This window comes from Polyodon spathula, chromosome 3, assembly GCF_017654505.1.
Source record: "Polyodon spathula isolate WHYD16114869_AA chromosome 3, ASM1765450v1, whole genome shotgun sequence".
NCBI classification, from domain to species: Eukaryota; Metazoa; Chordata; class Actinopteri; order Acipenseriformes; family Polyodontidae; genus Polyodon; species Polyodon spathula.
Window position 1 is genome coordinate 22,510,745 of NC_054536.1, and position 10,116 is coordinate 22,520,860.

A 10,116-nucleotide genomic window follows, 5' to 3' on the forward strand; every position below is an offset into this window, starting at 1 on the left:
ATTTGAAAGATCTTAATGTTTTATAATGACATACATATAACAAAGAGTATATGGTTTCTAAGTATGTGTCATATGTAAACAGTCATTTCTTATAAAATAACTGGTGCAGAGAATGGGAAACTAGCCATCAGATTCCTTTCAAGTATTGATTATGTAACACAACAGGACAAACATACAACGACTACTACTAACATTTTCTTTTTAAACAAGTGGCAGACTTATATCTGTGTTTGTATGTTTCTTTCTGTATGATGGGCATAGTCAATAGTCCTAAGTTAAAACTATTGTTATCTTCTAAAAATAAAATGTTGATGCCTAAAAGCTTCAATCATTGTTTATTACTATTTCATCATGGATATTTGGAATGTTTAACGAAGACACCAGTATATCATCTTCGGGACAGTATCTGAACAAGTCTGAGCAAGGTGGAATTTTTGTATTGAAGCCAGTATAAATTAACACAATATTTTTATTTTATTTTATTATAAGTGCAATTTTTAAGGAGAAAAAATTACCTGTGTGCACCACTAGTGCATTTCCCTTGTTCATTTTCACATTGAGGTCATTACAGAATTATCATTGGATCAAGGTTGCTCAATAACTGGCCCGATATATAAATATGCTAGTGACTTTATTGGTAATGCCAATCGTCTATGAGTGCAGACACAATAATAAATTATGAAACACATATAAGGGGCTACTAAACTTATACATTATGCATATTCATAAGGTATAAGATATTATTTAGGAAATGCACAAGTATCTAGCTATTTCTGTAGCTATTTTACAAAACAAAAAAAAAAAATTGGTGCAAACATAGCATGGTGGTTAATTCTTCGTGAATATGGCCCAACTGTGATGCTCAACATATTAATATGTGTATCACTGAACTGGCTATTAGATGAAAATGGGTGACTTAATGAATGTCATAAATGACTTACTACATTTGTATAGATAGTTTTATTTTTAAAAGCTCTCTAAAACACTGAAATACGTGTGTGTGTGAGTGTCTATATATATATATATATATATATATCCAGGCTTGCAAAAGTATTCAGACCCCTGACCAATTCTCTCATATTACCGAATTACAAATGGTACATTGAAATTTCGTTCTGTTATTTTTAAAAACTGAAACTCAGAATCAATTATTGTAAGGTGACATTTGTTTTATGTTGGGAAATATTTTTAAGAAAAATATAAAACTGAAATATCTTGCTTGCATAAGTATTCAACTCCTGTGCTGTGGAAGCTCCCAGTTTGCACCGATGAAAGAAATTGCCCTAACGAGGACACAATTACCTTACCATTGGCCTCCACCTGTGAACCATTAAAGTTGCTGTCACATTTTCTGGATAAAAACCCCACTGTTGAAGGATCATTGGTAAGTCTGTGAATCTGAAGGAAAATGAAGACCAAAGAGCATTCTACAGAAGTTAGAGATAAAGTAAAACAAATGCATAGATTAGGGAAATGGTACAAAATAATATTCAAGTGTTTGGATATCCCAGTGAGCACAGTTGGATCAATAATCAGGAAGTGGAAGCTGTATCACACCATCCAGGCACTGCCAAGAAAAGGCCGTCCCTCAAAACTCAAACAAGAAGGAGACTTGTGAGAGTAGCCACAGAGAGGCAAACAATCACTCTGAAGGAGCTACAGAGTTCAATGGCTGGGAGTGGAGTAATGGTGCAGCAGTCAACCATATCAAGAGCTCTGCATAACACTAGCCTGTATGGGAGGGTGGCAAGAAAGAAGCCGTTGCTCAAAAAGTACCATCTGAAAGCACATCTGGAGTTTGCCAGAAAGCATGAGAGTGACCCAGCTGCGATGTGGGAAAATGTTTTGTGGTCAGATGATACCAAGATAGAGCTTTTTGGCCAAAACTCAAAGCGCTATGTGTGGCGCAAACCTAACACTGCCCATGCCTCAAGACACACCATCCCTACAGTGAAGTATGGTGGTGGCATCATCATGCTGTGGGGATGCTTCTCATCAGCAGGGACTGGGCATCTTGTTACAATTGAAGGAAGAATGGATGGAGCAAAATACAGGAAAATACTGCAAGAGAATCTGCTTCAGTCCACTAAAAAACTGAAGTTTGGGAGGAAATTCACCTTTCAGCAGGACAATAATCCCAAGCACAAGGCCAAAGCAACATTGGAGTGACTCAAGAACAAAAAGGTGAATGTCCTACAGTGGCCCAGTCAAAGTCCTGATCTCAATCCCATTGAGAATCTGTGGCACTATTTGAAAATTGCGTTCCACAAGCTTCGTCCAACCAACCTGAACAACCTGGAGCAAATCTGCCAAGAAGAATGGGCTAAAATCACTCCGACACTGTGTGCAAAGCTGGTACATACTTACCCCAAAAGACTTAAAGCTGTTATTGCAGCGAAAGGAGGCTCTAGCAAATATTAATGTGTGGGGCTTGAATACTTATGCAAGCAAGATATTTCAGTTTTTTATTTTTCTTAAAAATATTTCCCAACATAAAACCAATGTCACCTTACAATAATTGATTTTGAGTTTAAGTGTTTTAAAATAAAATATCGAACAGAATGAAATTTCAATGTACCATTTGTAATTCAGTAATATGAGAGAATTAATCAGTGGTCTGAATACTTTTGTGTGTGTGTGTGTGTGTGTGTATATATATATATATGTATTTTATGTATATATAAAATATCGATGTAATGGGCATCAACAATTTACTCAAAGTCCCCATTGGTGTTTTCCACTATTATTATAACATTGACTGTTATTAATACAGCTTAGTTTGGGTGAGATGAAACCAAGCTTGTCATTTAGCAATCTTTAATTCACATTGATCAGAAAAACTTGTGATCACAACAACTCAAAGTAAACTATACATGAGCAGCTAATATGAAGTGTCATAGTATCTAATCCAGCAAGAAGCAACCCAGAAAAATTTTAAAAAGTAGTAAAATGTTTTTTTTTTTTTATTCTATTTAAAATGTATACGTGACAAGACGTTCTGTAGATGGTGCAGGTTGATTCTATGGTAGTATAATATAAACGGGGGGGAGGGTTTTTGAAAAACGTGTCGTCACCCACTGTTGTGTCAATATATATATATATATTAATATATATAATATAATATATATAATCTATATATATATATATATATAGAAATCAAAAATTTCTTTCTGTTTTTTTTCAAAGCCTGATTTAAATGTTTATCAGTTGTGGAAAGTGGAACAGCGCTGGAGATCCGCAAGGGAGAACTCCTCATTGCCTATGCATGGAAGCGTTGTAGGAAGATTAAAATAACATTGAGTATATTCTGTAAATGAAGGAGAGAACTAAGAGAAGCCTCCAGAGTCCATTATACATTTTAATAATACATCAAGGTAATGTAACTGAATAACCGATCTCTGAGGGAAGAAACACGACATTTGGCTAATATTACAATATAAATTATGAAAACAAAAAGAGCTTTTAGTTAATCTTGTCTTTCTACTTTTATTCTTTAGGCCTTTTTTTTTCTATTTTCCCAGAATCCGGAACACCATGTAAACAAATATAAGTGGGGGAAAAAACAGTTTGGCATCTCAGTAGATTAATTAATGCGTCTCAGACTTGGCATCAGTAGGTGAAAATTATGTGCATAAATAATATCACTAATTAAAAAGATGCAGATTAACATGCAAATAATGTTAATGAGGATCTGCAATTCCAGAGTGTATTCGCATAACATCAACAATTTAATGTGTTGGAAGGCTTGTGTTTGCATTACATTAATAAAATTCAAAGACCTTGCATAAAAAATTCTGTCGGAGTCTCTGTTTTCACTTGTGAGTTATAAATTCTGTGGGCAGTAACAGACAGTCTGTTGGCAGATGCGAAAGTTATTATCTCAAAAGCTTGCTAAAGTGGTGCCATGTGCCAGTGTGACCAGCTGTTGGGAACTGGGCAGCCAGCAAAGCACTAAGACAATTAACTGTATTAGTTGGGCAGCTTCAATATTTATTTTCACTGATTCATTTTAGGTGACTGACTCGAATAGAAAGAGAAATGATTGGATGGAAGCAAAAGTTTTCCAAGTTCATTACCTATAAACATTGATGTACTGTTAAAGGCTGCCTAGTGTATAATATAGATACACTGATTCTATTAAAAAAAAACAAAAAAAAAAACCTTTTAATCGTATTACACTGACTTGAACATCATTATCTTTTTAACATATTCCTTCTGTAAAAGAAAAAAAGGTTACCAAAGCCTGAAATGGGTTCAATTAGATGGTATTCATTTTCAGTCTTATCCCAATTAAACAGATAGATAAATAAATCAATAAATACATGACAGCTAATGAGTTGGCTAGCCATGAGTAAAATATTCTTGTCTTTTCTCATACGTGGGATGAATACGATGTATACATATCTATTCTACAAAACTGTACAAGCACAGCACTAAAACACTTTAGACTGCAACAACCTTTCTTTTGACAAAAAATGGAAGTATGAATGTGTTTCAGTTTTTGAATGACTGATGAATTGTTGCATGGCACATATTGTGTATTCTTCTGAGTAAAATGAAGCCTGCTTATGAAGACCACAAAAAGGACTGTCCAAAACTGGTCTTAATGGACAAAAATTCATTATGTCAAGTAAGCAACATAGAGATTCACCAGAGTGGTCACTAAAGATGTTTATATTATTAATTTGGGCATGCAGGCTTGATTGTAGACAGATACATATCAGCTGTTAAGAGTTACCATGCTTGTTTGTTGGGAATCTTTGGTACCTGTATTGATTACCAATTAGTCTGACCAGGATAGTAGTCTCGTTACCCAAAATAGTCTACCAATTTGGGTGCAGGAATGGGTTGTAGCCTAATTTGAGGAATTGGTCAGGGTCCACCTGGGCATAAATGGCCCCTGGACCACAAGTTTGGAACCTCTAACCTAAGCTCATCATTCTGTTAAAATTGTACTGTGCAGAAGGCTTTTTTTTTTTTTTTTTTTTTTTATTAATCGCTGTAACATTGCTATGTAATAAGACTCTATACTTGTTGGAATGAATTGATCACTTTGTGGGGTGGCTTTGTTGCATTTATAGTTGTCTGTGTTGCATATTTTCTGCTATCTATCTTACAGTCTAAGAAGGGAAACCAAATGTTGCAGATAATTACTTTAACAACATAGCTTAACAGCGTAATAAGATTAATTGAAATACAAATGGATAAAGTATATTTGCTGAAAATAAAAATCCAAAGTTTGAATCACCTTGTTTTATTTAGATCTGCCTCTTGACCACTACAATATAGACCAAAATATTGTACTGTTTAAAATAAAATTAAGATATAAATAAATAAACAAATAGATAAAACATCTAGTCACTCCTATAGGGTTATAGTCCTGGAGTAGCAGAGTGATAGTGCCCTAATATATTTCTACAGGATGACTTCAATTTATTCAAATACAAATCATTTTGTTTTGTTGTATAGCCATTCTCATGGAGGCCACAATCAAACAGACCAGCAAAGTGATCTAATACACGGTCATTTTTTCTTTGAGATTTCAAGTTAAAAACGTCTGTTAAAATGTTCAGACACGGTATTGCAACTGATAGCTTCTTGGGACATACGGTTTGTATTATGCTTGGCTTCAAGTTTGCAACAGTGTGAGATTCAGCAAACGAAAAAAAAAAATAATACAATGACCTCTTCAGCTGGGCACTAGAGCAGCTGGTCAATAACTTAAACAGGGCTTGCAATACGCTTTCTTGGGACTACAGGGACTCCACAGACAACATAAGAATATGACAAGGAGATGATGGATTAGGGTCATAAGTCTCCGTTCAGCCATACAAACAAAATATCATGATCGTGTGTTATGACAATACATTTAATAGACAGAAATTAACAGATGTTGATTTCATTCCGGCACTGCTTGCATACCAAAAAATACAGAGGAAGATGGGTAATTGTAAAGAGACTTTATCATGAGAGACTTGTAAAATATCCGTGACATTAACAAAACAGGGTCTGCTCCCCTTGTGTTTTATCACTTGGATCTATTTGCTTCTGCACGGTATGCCAAATGCACCCACAGCAGAGTAACACAATCACTCACATTTCAGGTTAAAACAGAGAGTAATCATTGTCTTTATCTATCATGGCAATATTTAAAAGTTGTCAGGAATAAGTCTTTTAAATTATTTAATATAATCATTCCCCTTTTATAATGTTTCTATATAGCCAGGGGTGAAATGCGCAATTTATCAAGGTTATATCCGCTTGAGTTACATTTATTCTCTCTGTGAATGCAAAGCCGTGCTTGACTCTGTGAAGATAAGCTGTGAGATTTAACTACTGTACTACAAAGCATGTGTTAAAATAAAGGTCCTAAGCTAATTGCATGCATGTCTTGTTAGCCAACAAAATATACTGATGTGAATAGAATTACTGATAGTGGTGGTGTTGTAATGAAATAAAAAATAATCCTGGTGTCAATTTTTTTTTTTCCTTACTTACGGATTCCAGACATTTCTGCTTGAATCAACAATAAAATGCAAACGTCAAAGAGCAGAACAACACAGTCAAAGGCAACATTAAACTCTTCACCCTTGACTAAAAATAAATGATTATATAAAAATATATGAACTGTGGTTACCATAAGAAGTGGCCAATTTATTGACTAATTAAATGCATATTTACTGTATAGAGTTGTATTCCATTTAAAAACGAAACACCTGGGGGCTCCCGAGTGGCGTTTTTGTGTAAAGGCACTCCGCATGGAGTGCAGGATGCACCTGATAGCCTGGAGGTCGCCGGGTCGAGTCCAGGCTATTTCACTTCCGACCGTGGATGGGAGTTACAGGGGGCGGCGAGCAATTGGCCAAACGCCGCCCGGCGGGCGGGGCTTAGGTCGGCCAGGGTGTCCTCTGCTCATCGTGCACCAATGACCCCTGTAGACTGTTTGGGCGCCTGCAGGCCTTCCTGTAAGTTGCCCAGAGCAGAGTGGTCCTCTTGAAGCTGTAGCTCTGAGGTGGCTGCATGGCGGGGAAGGAAGCAGACGGCTGACAGCACACATTTCGGAGGACATGTGTGTCCATCTTCGTCCCTCTCGAGTCAGCGCAGGGGTGGCAGAAGTGAGCCGAGTTGAAATAAACAATATTGAGCTTACCAAATTGGGGAGAAAATAAGAAAAATAAATGCTGATTCCAGATTTAAAAAAAAAAAAAAAAAACACCTGTAACAGCTTGCCTTTACTTGAAGTGTAAATAATACATTTCTTTGAATTTTAAATTAAGAATATAATTAAGAAGAATCCAGAAGATAAACTCTAAAATGATTTACGATTTTATTATTATTATTATTATTATTATTATTATTATTATTATTATTATTATTATTATTATAGTAGTAGTAGTCGTAGTAGTCTTTTTCTGGTTTCTTGGGTTCCTTTGTACTCTATCTCCTCTTTCTCTCTCTCTCTCTCCTCTCCCTCCTCTCCCTCTCTCCCCTCTCCCCCCCCCCCTCCCTCCCCCCCCTACAGTCATCAGTCTTCAGTCATCAATGTAGCATAGTAGGTTTTCTTTTTTTTTTTTATTATAATTATTTTCCTCAAACACATTTAAGAGGTTGGTGGAACAGCTTCCTGGGTCCTCTGCACAGAAAACCTGGTGTGGATCTTGGCCAAGTGATCAGTGAACTCTTGGTAGGGAGACTTGTCGAAGACTGTCTCCTTCTAGAGATCAGGGGTCAGGTAGCTGTAGGTCTTGGAGATGGTATAAAAGGTTGCCCAAAGTTGCCCACTTTCTTTGGTGCAGATAAGATGCCAGTACCACATGGAGCAGGGATCACATGCACCAGAACTGAACCACAGTGACCAGTCACCTTACAAGGTACGGTGTGGGATTTGCCAATCTTGTTACCCCAGTACCCTCTCCTTACAGGTACGATGGACAGTTTAGCCAGATGATGGCTCCTTGGATTGAAGTAACAACTTCCTTCGAGCACTTGACACCCAGACTAACATGGTCGTTATAGTCCCAGCGTCAACAAAGGCCTTGAACCTGGTTGGCTGATCAGCCCTGGTCTGTTTGTAGTCATTGTTGTTCTAATAGTCATAGTAATCAACTGCAGACAAGAGAATCAGATCAATATCTATTCAAAATCTAGGTTTACCTAAAGTAAAATGTTGGACCTTCTTCATTTCTGTCAGAGGAACTAAAAACAAATTATATTATCAAAAATATTAAAATGTGGAAAACAGTTGTTCACACCAACAACATAACAAATACAGGAAGCACATAATGTATTCAAAAAAATTGAAAAATGTAGATCTTTGACGGAATTTAGACACACACACAAAAATGTTTCCACATAAACGGTGGTACACATTTCAGTACTATGTTAACGTGGAGAGCACTTGAGAAATGGGATATAGGGGTGTAGGTGCAAGCCAACAGGGTCAGACATTGGGCACAATGGTCTTTATCTGTTCCAGAACAGTCTTATTTTATGTATAAAGCAGGACTGACATTATTTGATCCCTTATTTGTCAGCCCCAGTTAATATGACAAGAATGTGTGACTCACACAGCACAGGGTACTCTTGTGAGTTTCGGATTGACATTGACCTCAGAGTCCCAACACTCCATGCCAAGATCTTTGTAGATGGGTCAAGATAGCACATCCCTTGGCAGATTTAAAATCTGCAACCATCCAGTCCACAAGACAACATATTACCTAATGACCCACCAGCAACTTTACCTTAATGAGAAACTAACAGCAGAACCATACATTGAGCAATGTTGATAAAACATAAAATCGTCAGACAATGCAGTGAATTCCATTTGTGAAAAGTGCCTAAATGTGGGTGTACATGCATAGTAATCCTAAATTGTTTCAAGTTTATTATGACTATAAACATGTATTGGGAGATCAGTGTAGTCATTAGTGTGTCCATGGTTATGACTAGTGCATTGTGCTTTGATATTTATTCTACTACATTTTTACTTCTCTCTTTGTCAATTTACAATGCAGCAGAACTCCAACCAGCAGGAATAGTGTTAAAAAGCTAGAGAAAAAATATATATTATGTGTGTACATATGCCTTTTTTATTTTTTAAATAGAATTGCATTTGCTATGGAAAAACGCAAGTGTAATAAGTGATTTCCTGTAGCACAAAATGATGATCACTTAAATCTGAATCCCAAACAAATGAATTAAAACATTCCGTTCAGCTTTAACTAACACAGAATTAATAACACTCAAAACGCACAAATTATTAAAAATCCAGAGACATTAGAAATTAAGTTGCAATTATCATAAAATCCATCATTGTAATTCATATAGTGGTGCGGTGTTTGGATAGGTAATGATTTTATAATATGGCAATTTGCATAAGTAGCCCTGAGATGGGTTATCATTTTCGATCCCGCACAATTACAATTCCAACTCCATACATCAGAGCTCACAGCTATGTAAAACCACTGCACTAATTAATAAGCCATTTACAGACTGCAGCTAGTTACAGTGGTCCTGCAGCTGACCTTACGGAAGATGAGCCGTCTCAGAAGTGCCTGTGTGTAACTACAAACATAATGATGTGCCAGGAGGGAATCATTAAAAATAATTTACACAAGCCTTCATTTACAAGATCTTTTGATAGCACGCTTCCCCGGTGTTTAGATCCACAGTGCAGCCCCTACCATTTGGAAAACGCCAACCGGGAGTGTGAACGGGGATACCTAAGTGGTTAATTAAGAGCTGTTCGGGCGCTGCAAGAGTCTCCTGAAAAATCCCTCTGATGTCTGCTGTGTCAAGTGTCTCTCTTAGGCAAAGCCACATGAGGTAGCTGCCATCGCAGGCTAATTACTGAGAACTGGGACCAGCTGAGAATGGCCCCTAACCGAGTCCTTGCTGTGCACACCCAAGCTAATGTTTGGGCAATCAAATCTTCTGTGTTGTCTTACATTGTTAAGTAGGGGGATGTGGTGGGGATGTCGCAAAACCACAAAGATGATATTTGTTTATGGCTAAAGCAAAAAATATTGTGTCAACCTTTTTCTGATAAAAACTGCATTGTTCATTCATTCGCATCCTCTTAAGAGAGAAATATAATTTAATGGTAGTGATAGGAAA

General features: G+C 36.7%; 1 pseudogene; it reads right to left on the minus strand.

Moving 5' to 3' along the window:
- Positions 1 to 7,592: 7,592 nt before the first annotated feature.
- Positions 7,593 to 9,401, minus strand: LOC121308883 (annotated as a pseudogene).
- Positions 9,402 to 10,116: the final 715 nt, after the last annotated feature.